Here is a 13,647-nt window from a genome sequence, read left to right as displayed (position 1 = left end):
GATGGAACAATCTTATGCTAAACTAGGTCTAAAATGAATCAAGGTGGCCCTATAATGTGAAGGAAACCTACATTAAAATTTGGGGACAGATAGCATGGTTGAAACGATGTTAAAAAGATCTTTGGGCTGTGTTGTAGACATAGCATTAAATTTGTTCCAAAAATGTCTACAGGAAATGTTTGACAAATTCTTAAAACAACAACAACAATTTTACAAACAAACAAACAAACAAACAAAGACCACCAGAAGAGAATTCAGAGCTGCCCCCATAGCCAAGCAACATCTAAAGATATTTGGTGTGTTGGAAAACCTACAAATCCATATTTATCAAAACAATGGCTTCCTCGTGTCATAAAGGAGTCGGATACTTAAAGAGACCAACCTACAAATCACTCCGTTAAGACATGCCCAACATACTTGGTTAAAATGTGGTTCTTTGATTTTTCAGTTCCATTGCAATGTGTAGCCACAGCTGGCTCATCAAAAACACACAATTGTTGCCCCTCTCTTGCCAGCGCAAGTGCTCAAAGGATACACTTAGCTTAATATATAGTTGAACCTTCCAGTTTTCCCGAAAAGAGGATGAGGAAGGGACTCAAGAAGCTTTAGTAAAACATTCAAAGAATTTCAAGTTGTAGGGTTGCAAAGTGAAGTTACAAACCTCAAAACAAAAATTAACAGCCCAGCTTGTTACTCCCACAAAACCTCAAGCTTTTACATTCTCTTCCTAAAGTTTAAGAAATGAGAGGCATCAACATGGTTACTTACTGGCCAACACACCTGATGAGAAATGTCTTCTTCCTTTGTGATCTTCATTAAGAATGACTGTTACTCATATCCCACCTCTCTCCAGCTGCTGCCAATCAAAAATAAGAGCCTCTTTAAATAGGCTTAGGTTGTAGGGTAATGGCAATATATCTTTAACTAGAGGGATTTAAAAATAAAAACTTCTTTTCTTTCTTTTTTTCTTTTTTTAAATTTTTTTATTACATATATACACATTTACAAAAATAAGATAAATAGTCAAATCATAAGTTGAAACAATGCCAAACTAACACATACTAACAAACAGACAAACAAACAAAAAATAGAATAATTCTAGTAGTATAGCCAATTACTTTTTTAAGTACACTAAACAATAATAACAATAACAATAAACATATAACATAATATATAATATTTATACTTAAATTTATACTTAAATCAACATATAGTTTTAAATTATCTTCTGGTGAAGTACTGTATATCATATCATCGGTATCTACCATCTTCTCCTTTTGGTTATCCATATTTTTTAATTTTTTTAATTTTCTTAACCGCCTTCATTCATTCATATTTAATTTATTTAGATTCATACAAATTTTCCCTGAAAAGTTACTGTATATAGATCTTTTGTGATTTGTCATATCAAATAAAAAGGATATAAAGTATTATTGTTGTTGTATTTCAATTTAAGTTTTTGTTTCTTCTCTTGAACCAATCATAGAAGTATTTCCAAGTTTCATAATGGTCGGATTCTTCTTTATTTTTTAATTTGAGTGTTAATGCGTCTGATTCTGCACAGTCTAAAATTTTTGTAGGGTAATGTAGGGTAATGGCAATATATCTTTAACTAGAGGGATTTAAAAATAAAAACTTCTAACAAGACTAGGACTTCCTCAAAGCTTAAAGCTTAGCCTTAGGATAGCTTTCTCAAACTTAGCAACCTTAAGAGATGAAAGAGATCTTGGAGAAGAAGGGAACTAGCAACTCAGAGTATTATTTTTATTTATTGATTGATTGATTTTGTCCAATACACAGTGAGGGTTTTAGTGGATATACACATAGTAAAATAAATGATGAAGGTTATAGAGGATATACTCATAGTAAAATATATCTAATAAAGAATAGAAAAGAAGGTATAGTAATAGAACATATCAATGAAAAAATAGAAGAAGAGATATAGGAATAGAAGAAAGGTATAGGAGACATAGGAGAGCAATAGGACAGGGGACGGAAGGCACTCTAGTGCACTTGTACTCGCCCCTTACTGACCTCTTAGTAATCTGGATAGGTCAACCGTGGATAATCTAAGGGTAAAGTGTTTGGGGTTTGGGGATGACACTATGGCCACCCCAAGTCTTCGGAGAGGGGCGGCATACAAATCTAATAAATTATTATTATTATTATTATTATTATTATTATTATTATTATTATTATTGAGTCTGGTAATGAGTTCTATGCTTCAACAACTCAGTTACTGAAGTCATATTTTTTACAGTCAAGTTTGTAGCGGTTAATATTAAGTTTTAATCTGTTGTGTGCTCTTGTGTTGTTGTGGTTGAAGCTGAAGTAGTCGCCAACAGGCAGGACGTTGCCGCATATGATCTTGTGGGCAATACTTAGATCATGTTTAAGGCGTCTTAGTTCTAAGCTTTCTAGGCGCAGGGTTGAAAGTCTAGTCTCGTAGGGTATTCTGTTTCGAGTGGAGGAGTGAAGGGCTCTTCTGGTCTTATGAGATCTGTAAAAATTGCTACGATTGGATTGGTAACAAAAGTAAACAAAGGAAATAAAATGTGAAAGGATGTATCAAAAGGAATATAGAAACATGTAAGGTAATATATGTATCTATAAAGAGGTGAGGACCCAGATTGTGCGGGCAATATGCTGAGTTAAAAATGTGCTATTGCCAACGTGTTGTAAGCCGCCCTGAGTCTAAAGGAGAAGGGCGGCATAAAAATTGAATGAACGAATGAATGAATGAATGAATGAATAAATAAATAAGAAATGTAACAAATGTAAGATATCGGGTTTAAATCTGCATTAAATCATTGAAATGTCATTTTTTTTATTTTTAAAAAACCTAGAAAATTAATAAACATTATTTTAAATGAAAGAGATCTTGGAATCTTGGTGGATAACCAACTAAATATGAGCCAGCTATGTGCAGCACAGGCTTAAAAAGTCAACACAGTCTTAAGCTGCATCAACAGGGGGAAACACTCCAAGACTAAGGAGGTACAAATACTACCCTAAAATGCCCTAATCAGACCACACCTGGAATACTGCATTCAATTCTGGTCACCTCACTACAAAAGGGACATAGAAGTTCTGGAAAAGGTGCAGAAGAGAGCGACCAAAATGATAAAGGGATTAGAAACCAAGACGTACGAAGAGAGGTTACTGGAACTGGGCCTGGATAGTCTAACGAAAAGGAGGGCCAGGAGGGACAGGATAGCAGTCTTCAAATAATTGAGGGGCTGCCACAGAGAGGAGGGGGTTACACTATTTTCCAGGGCACCAGCAGGCCAGACCAGGAGCAATAGATGGAAACTGACCAAGGAGAGATTCAACCTGGAAATAAGGAAGAACGTTGAGGGTGATCAACCAATGGAACGGCCTACCAATGGAGGTTGTGAACGCCCCAACACTCGACATATTCAAGAGGAGATTAGACTGCCACCTGACTAGGGTAGGGTAGGGTAGGATTCCTGCTTGAGCAGGGGGTTGGACTAGATGACCTACAAGGTCCCTTTCGAAAGAAAGAAAGGAAGGAAGGAAGAGAAAGAAAGAAAGAAAGAAAGGGAGAGAAAGAAAGAAAGAAAAAAGGAAGGAAAGAAAGAGAAAGAAAGAAAGAAAGAAAGAAGGGGAGAGAGAGAAAGAAAGAAAGAAAGAAAGAGAAAGAAAGAAAGAAAGAAAGGGAGAGAGAGAGAGAAAGAAAGAAAGAAGGAAGGAAGGAAAGAAAGAGAAAGAAAGAAAGAAAGAAAGAAGGGGAGAGAGAGAAAGAAAGAAAGAAAGAAAGAAGGGGAGAGAGAGAAAGAAAGAAAAAAGAAAGAAGGAAAGAAAGAGAAAGAAAGAAAGAAAGAAAGAAAGAAGGAAAGAAGGAAAGAAGGAAGGAATTTAAAAAAAAAATTAAAAAGAGATGCCTACGCCCACAGACTGGCACTGACCCATCTGATTCGGTGACATCATCGCAACATCGCTACCAGTTTAGGCAAACTGGTCCGAACTGACCACTATCATAGCTGCACTTTGAAACTGTTTGACAAAAGCCCCACCAGATCATTTCCTGAACTCCCCTTAAGAAAAATTCAATTTTAGCTCATCCATACAGCAAAAGAACGCAAAAACAACACAAAAGGAAACCGCATTGCCTTCTGTGAGCATTGCCATACAAGGAACTGCAGCCTCCATGTTTTATCTTAAGATTTCAGAGGGAAAAGGGAGGCTAGAGCTCGCACCCTGTAATTTACCAAGCATCCAGTTTTTAAAATTGGATTTATCGGGATGAAAACTGGTTCCCGGCACTTGTGCAATGCAGGAGAGCAGTTGCCCACAAAAGGTGTCAGAGATTATGTTGGATTGGTTGAAGCTTCGGCTGCAAATGAAAAGTTTTGCTTGTTTGGCTCCAGGGCATAGAAGGAAAATGCTGTTCAAGCTTGTGTAAGTAAGGAAGTTTGGAGTTATTGTTCTCTAAAAGCGGTGAAGGGCTGGCAAAGGTTTTTACTACCACACTGTGGGCGTGGCTTATTTGGTGGGTGTGGCTTGCCAGCCATGTCACCAGGTGGGAGTGGCTTGACGATCATGTGACCAGGGTTGGCTTAAAGGTCATGTGACTGAATGGCAGTATTAGATTAGATTTATTGGATTTATATGCCGCCCCTCTCCGCAAACTTGAGGCGGCTCACAACAAAGTAAAAACAATACATAATAACAAATCCAATACCCACCAATCCAATTACAATGTTAAGCTAAAAAATTCATAAAAAACAACCCCAGAATATAAAAAAATAAGCACACAATCAATCTAACACCAAAACAACATGGGCAAGGGGGAGATGTTTCAGTTCCCCCATGCCTGACAGCAGAGGTGGGTTTTAAGGAGTTTGCGAAAGGCAAGGAGGGTGGGGGCAATCCTAATCTCAGGGGGGAACTGGTTGCAGAGGGTCGGAGCCGCCACAGAGAAGGCTCTTCCCCTGGGTCCCGCCAGACAACATTGTTTAGTCGACGGGACCCAGAGAAGGCCAACTCTGTGGGACCAAACCGGTCGCTGGGATTCGTGCAATGCGATGGGAGAATTCAGAGAAATAAAACAAGCAGCGATAGAAAGCGCTCAGGTGGTAATAGTCTTGGGTTGGAAGGACAAAACGGACAATGCAAAACTGGTACAGGTACATGGTGGACCATATTCAATTTGAGATTATGGACAAAAGGAGGAATTTGACTAATGAAACTGATTTGCGACAACTGATGGGGCGATGGGACAAGGTAAGACGATATATGGCGAGTAGGATCCGAGAGCAAGCTATAAGATACAAGTTGGAATCACTTTATAATATGTAAATAAATATTTCGCTCTTGGGTTAAAATGATTTATACAAGAAACACCCCCGATTAGTGGTGGGGTACGAATGTTGGTCTGGTGGTGGGCACAATCACTGAGCACTTGTTATATGTTGTGTGTGTTTTTTTATATTATAAAATCAATAAAAATTATTTTTTTTATAAAAAAAGGGTCATGTGACTGGTTTAAAGGTGGCCAACTTGCCGTCACTCACGTCAACGGTTTGGGGTAGGGTGCCTGGCCTCTCCTCGCCTCATAGAGATACAATTTCCCTACCTATTTACTATTACTGAACATCCAAAATATGCTATTTAATTCCATGCATATATGCCAGACCTGGGCCAGATGTGGCCCGAGGGCCGGATGCGGCCCACCTGCTGTCTGTGACCGGCCGCGGAGGTCGCTCCAACTTTTCTAGATAAGAACCGGGTGTTCAAGATATAATATATAATATATAATTATATATTTATAATTTGTAATTTGTAATTTGTAATTTGTAATTTGTAATTTGTAATTTGTAATTTGTAATTTGTAATTTAATTTGTAATTTATAATAAATTTATAAAATTATATAATAAAATTATATAATTTATAAATATAATTTATAAACCATAGGTTTCCTTGAGAGGTTGCATATAAATGTCTTTGGAATGACAGAGTACTCCCCAAAAAACAAAAACACACCAATCCCCAACTAGCTACAAAAAAGAGAACAAGACTATAAACAAAAGTAGGTGGGGGGAAGTAATATCAGATGAACAATAAAGGAAAGAGGAAAGAAAATTATAAACAATATAAGCATATCTCAAATATATCACATACAAAACAATATGTAAAGATTCCTGGTCTATAAGAGAAAATAACTCTATTGAAGTAAAATATCATTTTCCAAAGTATTAACAATCCCACTCAGTAATGTGTCTTTCACAAATTTTAGTAGAACTGCAAACTCAAAACATTAAAATATTGTGCAAAAGTTCATTTATTTCAGTATTGCAACTTAAAAGTTGAAACATAATATACATATATGAGAGAGACTCATTACATACAAGGCAAGATAGTTCAAGCTGTGATTTGTCATAATTGTAATTATTATGGGGTACAGCTCATGAAAACCCAAGTCCCCCATCTCAGCAAATTAGAATATTACATGCAATCAATAAAACAAGGTTTCTACATAGAACAATATTGGATCTCTGAAAAGTATAACTATACATACATACATACAGTACAGTACATACATTCAAGGGGTGGACAAAAAAATGGAAACACTTGACTTTTTGGCATCATAATGTTTGAACATGTTCAAATCAATCAAAACTTGACATATTTTAATGTGTTTTTTAAAAAAATTCTGTTATTTGATATGTTTTTTAAACAGAAATTTAAGGAAATTAGTTATAACCTTCCAGAAATGGCAGACCTCTTTGAAAATACTTTGAAAAAGCTGTAAAAGTATCCAGTTGTTTCTGTTTGTTTTGTTTTATGTAATTTTTTGTATGTTTGTTTTGCAGGATGCTTTTAACAAAAAAAACCCTAATAGATTATTTAAAGAAGGAAGGAAGGAAGGATAATGTTTGTTTTGCATGTTGTTTTTAATGAAAAATACCTAATAGATTATTTAAAAAAGAAAGGAAGGAAGGATGGATGGATAGGAGATGGATAGATATTTATTTATGTAATTGGATTTGTATGCCACCCTTCTCCGAGGACTCCAGGCGGCTCACAGCATATATAAAAAAACAGAACAATAATATAAATCCAATTAATGCTAAATTCAGATAGATAGATAGATAGATAGACAGACAGACAGACAGACAGACAGACAGACAGACAGACAGACAGACAGACAGACAGATAGATAGATAGATAGATAGATAGATTTGTCTTACATGTTGTTTTAATGAAAATACCTAACAGATTATTTTTTTAAAGGAAGGAAGGGAGGGAGGGAGGAAGGAAAAAGGATGGAAGAAAGGAAGGAATGTTTGTTCTTAAAGAAAGATCTAAAGTTTTCTTTAAGTTTGTTCTTAAAGAAAAGAAAGAAAGAAAGAAAGATGTTTGTTTTTAAAGAAAAGACCTAATAGATTATTTAAAAAAGGAAGGAAGGAAAGAAGGATAGATAGATAGATAGATAGATAGATAGATAGATAGATAGATGTTTGTTTTTAAAGAAAAGACCTAATAGGTCTATTTTAAAAAGGAAGGAAGGAAGGATGGGATGGGAAGGAAAGGAAAGGAAGCATATATACCCATATATATTCTATGACCCAGAGAAACAACAGAGTCCAATTCTCATGTATACACGTACAGCAGTGAGGAAAAACTACCACGGCTGCTCGTTTAATCCTTAACCACGATTCCTAACCCTTTAAAAGAGAAAAAAAAAACTCGCGTGGAGACCCTCGCGGCGAAGGAGAATCGCGTCCCGCCCGCGTGGGGCTGTTCCCCGACCTTTCTTTGTGGACTTTTTTAAAAAAAAATTCTCCCCCCCCTTCCCCCCACCTGGAATGGGAGTCAACTCTGTGCTCACTAGACTCTCCGCGCCTGAGAGACCAATCCGGGCGCCGCTTGCCTGGCTTCCTGTCTCGTCGTAGGTGTGTCCCTCCGTTTGCTCACCTGAGGGAAAAAGAAAGAAAGGTAAAGCGCCCGGTGCGAGGGCTCAGCCCCCCGCGGGGGAAAGCAAGCGGAGGAGCCACGGAGCCCCACCGAGAAAGCCTCCCCTTCAGGGGACCCCATGGCCCTGAGGAAGGGGACCCGCTTCAGGTAAGCTCACCTGAGACTCACCTGGGACTTTTGAAGGGGGGGAAACCACTTTCGGCCAAGTTTGTCCCGCTGCCAAGTTGCAGGGCTGTGAATCAGAGCGCGGAGAACTCGGCGCCGGGGCCTCGCGTAGGAATGCCACAGGTGAGCTGCGTCAGGTCGGAAGCTTGTAGTAGGGGAGTAGTAACGAACAGGCGAAGAAAGGGAACGAAAATAAATATATATATATATAATATATATTGTGAGCCGCTCCGAGTCCTCGGAGAGGGGCGGCATACAAACCTAATAAATTATTATTATTATTATTATTATTATTATTATTATTATTATTATTATTATTATTATTATATAATTTTATATTGTATTATATTCCGGCACAAGATCCACTGGAACTTGTGCCGGAACTACCATTTACCAGTGGTTGTTGTTGTTGTTGTTGTTATTATTATTATTATTACTACTACTACTACTATTATTATTATCATCATTATTATTAGAAACATAGAAGACTGACGGCAGAAAAAGACCTCATGGTCCGTCTAGTCTGCCCTTATACTATTTCCTGTATTTTATCTTAGGATGGATCTATGTTTAATCCCAGGCATGTTTAAATTCAGTTACTGTGGCTGGAAGTTTGTTCCAAGGATCTACTACTCTTTCAGTGAAATAATGTTTTCTCACGTTGCTTTTGATCTTTCCCCCAAATAACTTCAGATTGTGTCCCCTTGTTCTTGTGTTCACTTTCCTATTAAAAACACTTCCCTCCTGAACCTTATTTAACCCTTTAACATATTTAAATGTTTTGATCATTATCATTATCATTATTATCATTGTTATTATTATTATACATTATTATTATTATTATACATTATTATTATTATACATTATTATTATTATACACTGCTCAAAAAAAAGGGGGAAACTCTCAAAGGACACAATAGAACTCCAAGTCATTCAATCTTCTGGGAAATCAAACTGTCCACTTGGGAAGCAACGCGGATTGACCATTCAATTCCACGTGCTGTGGTCAGCACATTCGACTTTGTATAAAGAACAAAGTATTCCATGAGAATATGTCATTCATTCAGATCTAGGAATCTTTGAGTGTTCGCTTTATTTTATTACTTTTGAGGGGTGTATATTCTGTCTTTCTCTCCCCCCCCCACTTCGGCTGCAGAGCCCCCACCCTCTTGTAAAAGAATTGTGGTAAGGTGTGCTGTTTTGTGTGTTTTGTGAGTTTCCTTCTGGGCTAGCCCCCCCCCCCCCTTCTGTCCTCGGTGAGTGATTCTGAGCTGGTTTCTCTTTTGCTGGAAAATGAACATTGAAGCTTGAGGCGGCCGGCATTCCCGAATTGGGCGAGAATTGTCCAGGAATGTGACCCCCCCCCTGGCCCACATCGGAAGGAGCTTCTTTTCCAAGGCAGAAGCTCCTGAAACTTAAGACACTTTTCAACGTAGGTAGCTCCTGACTAACAATTTATATACAACACAACACAATATATTTGATATGATATGATATCCAGGCCATCTTGAGTCTCCTGAGAAGGGCAGCCTAGGAATCGAAATTTGATTTGATTTGATTTGATTTGATTTGATCTGATCTGATCTGATCTGATCTGATCTGATCTGATTTGATTTGATTTGATTTGATTTCTAGGCCTCCCAGAGTCTATAGAGAAAGGCGGCCTAGAAATCAAAATATTATATTATTATATTATATTTGTTATGTTGTGTTGTGTTGTGTTCTGTTATAAATATTATATTATATTATATTATATTATATTATATTATATTATATTATATTATATTATATTATATTATATTATATTATATTATATTATATTATATTATATTATATTATATTATATTATATTATATTATATTATATTATATTATATTATATTATATTATATTATATTATATTATATTATATTATATTATATTATATTATATTATATTATATCTAGGCCGCCCTGAGTCTCCAGAGAAGGGCGGCCTAGAAATTGAAATAATAAATTATGTTATGTTATGTTATGTTATGTTATGTTATGTTATAATAATAATAATAATAATAATAATAATAATTTATTAGATTTGTATGTTATGTTATGTTTTTTTAAAAAACATAACATAACATAACATACAAATCTAATAAATTATTATTATTACTATTATTATTATAACAACATAACATAACATACAAATCTAATAAATTATTATTATTATTATTATTATTATTATTATTATTATTATAACATAACATAACATAACATAGCATAATTTATTATTTCTATTATATATTAACAACATCAGTAAGCGATGCAAATGTAAGAAATAAAATTCAATCACTCTATAAAGAATGAACAATGTAACCCAGAGACAAAGCAAATGAAGGATACAAAATTGATTCTTCCCTGGTGAAGGGATTTTTTTTTCTGTATGGTGATGGTACACTTTATGCTTTCTGTTTTGTTTTTTGTAAAATTCTTAAAAAATCAATAAAAAATTATATTTAAAAAAATGTTATGTTATGATATGTTTGATATGACATGGTATGACATTTAGGCCATCCTGAGTCTCCAGAGAAGGGTGGCCTAGAAATCAAAATATTTTATATTATATTACATTACATTATATTATTTCTATGCTGCCCAACTCCCTAGGGACTCAGGGCGGCTCACAACAAAAATAAACATGGATCAACATAAAAGCATTTCAATTTAAAATAATTGCAGCTATCCATACATTCATGGACCAACCTAGCTAGTCACCACCACCACCACCCGAGGTCAATGGCTCCGGGCCTGTCAGAAAAGCCAGGCTTTACGGCTATCCAGAAGGGCAATAAGGTGGGGGCAGTGTGGATCTCGGTAGGTAGCTGATTCCAGAGCCGGGGCCACCACAGTGAAGGCTCTCTGCCAGCTGACGTTGTGGGATCTTACCGGTTGTTGGGAGGTATGTGGTAGAGGGCGGTTTCGAAGATACCCTGGCCCTGAGCCATGTAGGGCTTTAAAGATAATAACCAACACCTTGAATTGTGACCGGAGACCTATATACACCTATTGGTGTAGTGTGGTTGTATCATAACAATGATTCATTTAGTGACTGAGGTTACTGAAGCGACCCTGAAAAAGGTGGCCTAGGGCCATTTTTCACATTTAGCACCATGCGGAATCCCTGTGGTTTTGTGATTTACATTCGGATGCTTGTGTGGAGTGGGGTGCACAAAAAATGCACAATCTCGTAGTGCACATGTTGTACTTGACGACAAAGGTTGGAATTTGACAACTGATTCATATTTATGTGGGGGGGAGGGGTGCATTGAGTCATGTGACTGTTTTTTAAATTACTTTAACTGTTGTATGAATTTAGCTGCAGGGAAATTCGCTTAACAAAGGTGGCAAAGAAACAATTATAGGAAAAAGTGGCTTAGGACCAGATTCCTTCGGGACCGTCTTCTGCCTCATGTATCCTAGTGGCCGGTTAGGTCCCACAGAGTCGGCCTTCTCCAGGTCCCGTCGGCTAGGCAATGTCGGCTGGTGGGGCGTAGGGGAAGAGCCTTCTCTGTGGCGGCCCTGGCTCTCTGTAACGAACTCCCTCCAGAGAGACGTATCGCCCGCTCCCTCCTGCTCTTTCATAAAGCTCCAAAGGCCTACCTCTGCCAGCGGGCATGGGGGCCATGAGTGATGAGATCGTCTCCGGCCAATATTATGAATGATTGAATTGGACGAATGCGTGTGACCGTATACAGTGTTCCCTCAATTTCTGCGGGGATGCATTCCAAGACTGCCCGCGAAAGTCGAATTTCCGTGAAGTAGAGATGCGGAAGTAAATGCACTATTTTGGGCTATGAACAGTATCACAAGCCTTCCCGTAACACTTTAAACCCCTAAATTGCAATTTCCCATTCCCTTAGCAACCATTTACTCACCATGTTTATTTATCAAAGTTTATTTTAAAAAATATTTATTAAAGGTGGATGAAAGTTTGGCGATGACATATGATGTCATCGGGAGGGAAAAACCGTGGTATAGGGGGGAAAAAACCACGATGTATTTTTTTAATTAATATTTTTGAAAAACCGTGGTATAGACTTTTCGCGAAGTTCGAACCCGCGAAAATAGAGGGAACACTGTATTGGATTTTAAATACTTTTTAGCAATTTGTATAATTCTTTTACAGTCATTTAGATTTCTTTACATATTGTTGCATTTACATATTGTTGCCACCCCGAGTCGCCTCGAGAACGGTGGCATGGAAATCTAATAAATAAATAAAATAAAAAGTCGTAAAATGGGACACAACTCACTTTAGCAATGTCAGTTCTGGGCTCAGTCATGGTTGTAGCTCGAGGACTACCTGCAGTCGGCAAAGGTGCTTCCAGACTGTAGATTTTGGGGGGGGGCACTTAGCCCCTAAGCTGAGATCAAGGTAGCACTTTGAAAATTCAAGGTGTTGGTTATTACCTTTAAAGCCCTAAATGGCTCAGGGCCAGACTATTTCCGGGACCCCCTCCTCCCTCACACCTTGCTGGGACCAGAAAGGGCCCACAGAATTGGCCTTCTCCAGGTCCAGTCCACCAACCAATGTTGGTTGGCAGGACCTCGGGGAAGAACCTTCTCTGTAGCGGCTCCGACTCTGTTGAATCAACTGCCCCCAGAGATTAGAATTGCCCCCACCCTCCTTACCAGTCTTTTGGAAAGCCATTAAGGCCTGGCTTTTCTGATGGGCCTGGAATTAGGATTGATTGTGGTTTCCTTTTTATTGTAGTTTTGATGGATTTTAGATTTTTATGTAGATTTTACTGATGTATTTATTGTCCTTCTTGTATTGTATTGTATTTATGAATTTTGTTAGCCCCTCAAAGTCTGTTTTGGAGTGAGTGGCATATAATAATACATTTATTGTCATTGTCAAAACAACGAATTGTCATTGGCAATGAAAGTCGTGCGACTTCCAGAGACCAGTCCCACCATACATAAAGTCAGAATAGGTAAATTTAAAAATAGAATAAAAAATAGAATAAAATGTCCCACCCACTACAAATTCCCCAGCCTGAACCACTCAACCATCTACATGACAAACCGAGTAATATTGTCCATCAATTTCACTAATGGTGACCCTTTAGTTCGTTGTTAAGTGCGAGTATAGCTCTGGGATATAAATGTTGAGCGAATGGAATGACTGCTTTTTATGCTTTGGGGAGGTGTTTTTTTGGACTTTTAAATCTAATTAGCCTCCCTGCGTTTTTGGAGAAGGGCAGCATACAAATCTAATAAATAGACAAATAAGCAAACAAACAAATAAATAATTGGATCTAAGATATTGTAACTAACTAAATAGACAAATAAGCAAACAAACAAATAAATAATTGGATCTAAGATATTGTAACTAACTAACCAACCAACCAACCAACCAACCAACCAACCAACCAACCAACCAACCAACCAACCAACCAAATAAATAAATAAATAAATAAATAAATAAATAAATAAATAAATAAATAAATAAATAAATAAATAAATAAATAAATAAATAAATAAATAAATAAATAAATAAATA

At 37.0% G+C, this 13,647-nt stretch overlaps 1 protein-coding gene across 1 annotated transcript in view; it reads left to right on the top strand.

Moving 5' to 3' along the window:
- The first annotated feature begins 7,950 nt into the window (after window positions 1-7,950).
- Window positions 7,951-13,647, top strand: part of ARHGEF5 (Rho guanine nucleotide exchange factor 5) — a 95,382-nt gene continuing 89,685 nt past the window's right edge. Inside the window, 1 exon segment of the mRNA XM_070755229.1 lies at window positions 7,951-8,089. The gene's annotated coding sequence lies outside the window, so the exon portion shown is untranslated.

This window comes from Erythrolamprus reginae, chromosome 6 (assembly GCF_031021105.1).
Source record: "Erythrolamprus reginae isolate rEryReg1 chromosome 6, rEryReg1.hap1, whole genome shotgun sequence".
In the NCBI taxonomy this organism is placed as follows: Eukaryota; Metazoa; Chordata; class Lepidosauria; order Squamata; family Dipsadidae; genus Erythrolamprus; species Erythrolamprus reginae.
Note: the sequence above shows the minus strand (reverse complement) of the source record. Positions and strands in the feature narration are given on the sequence as shown.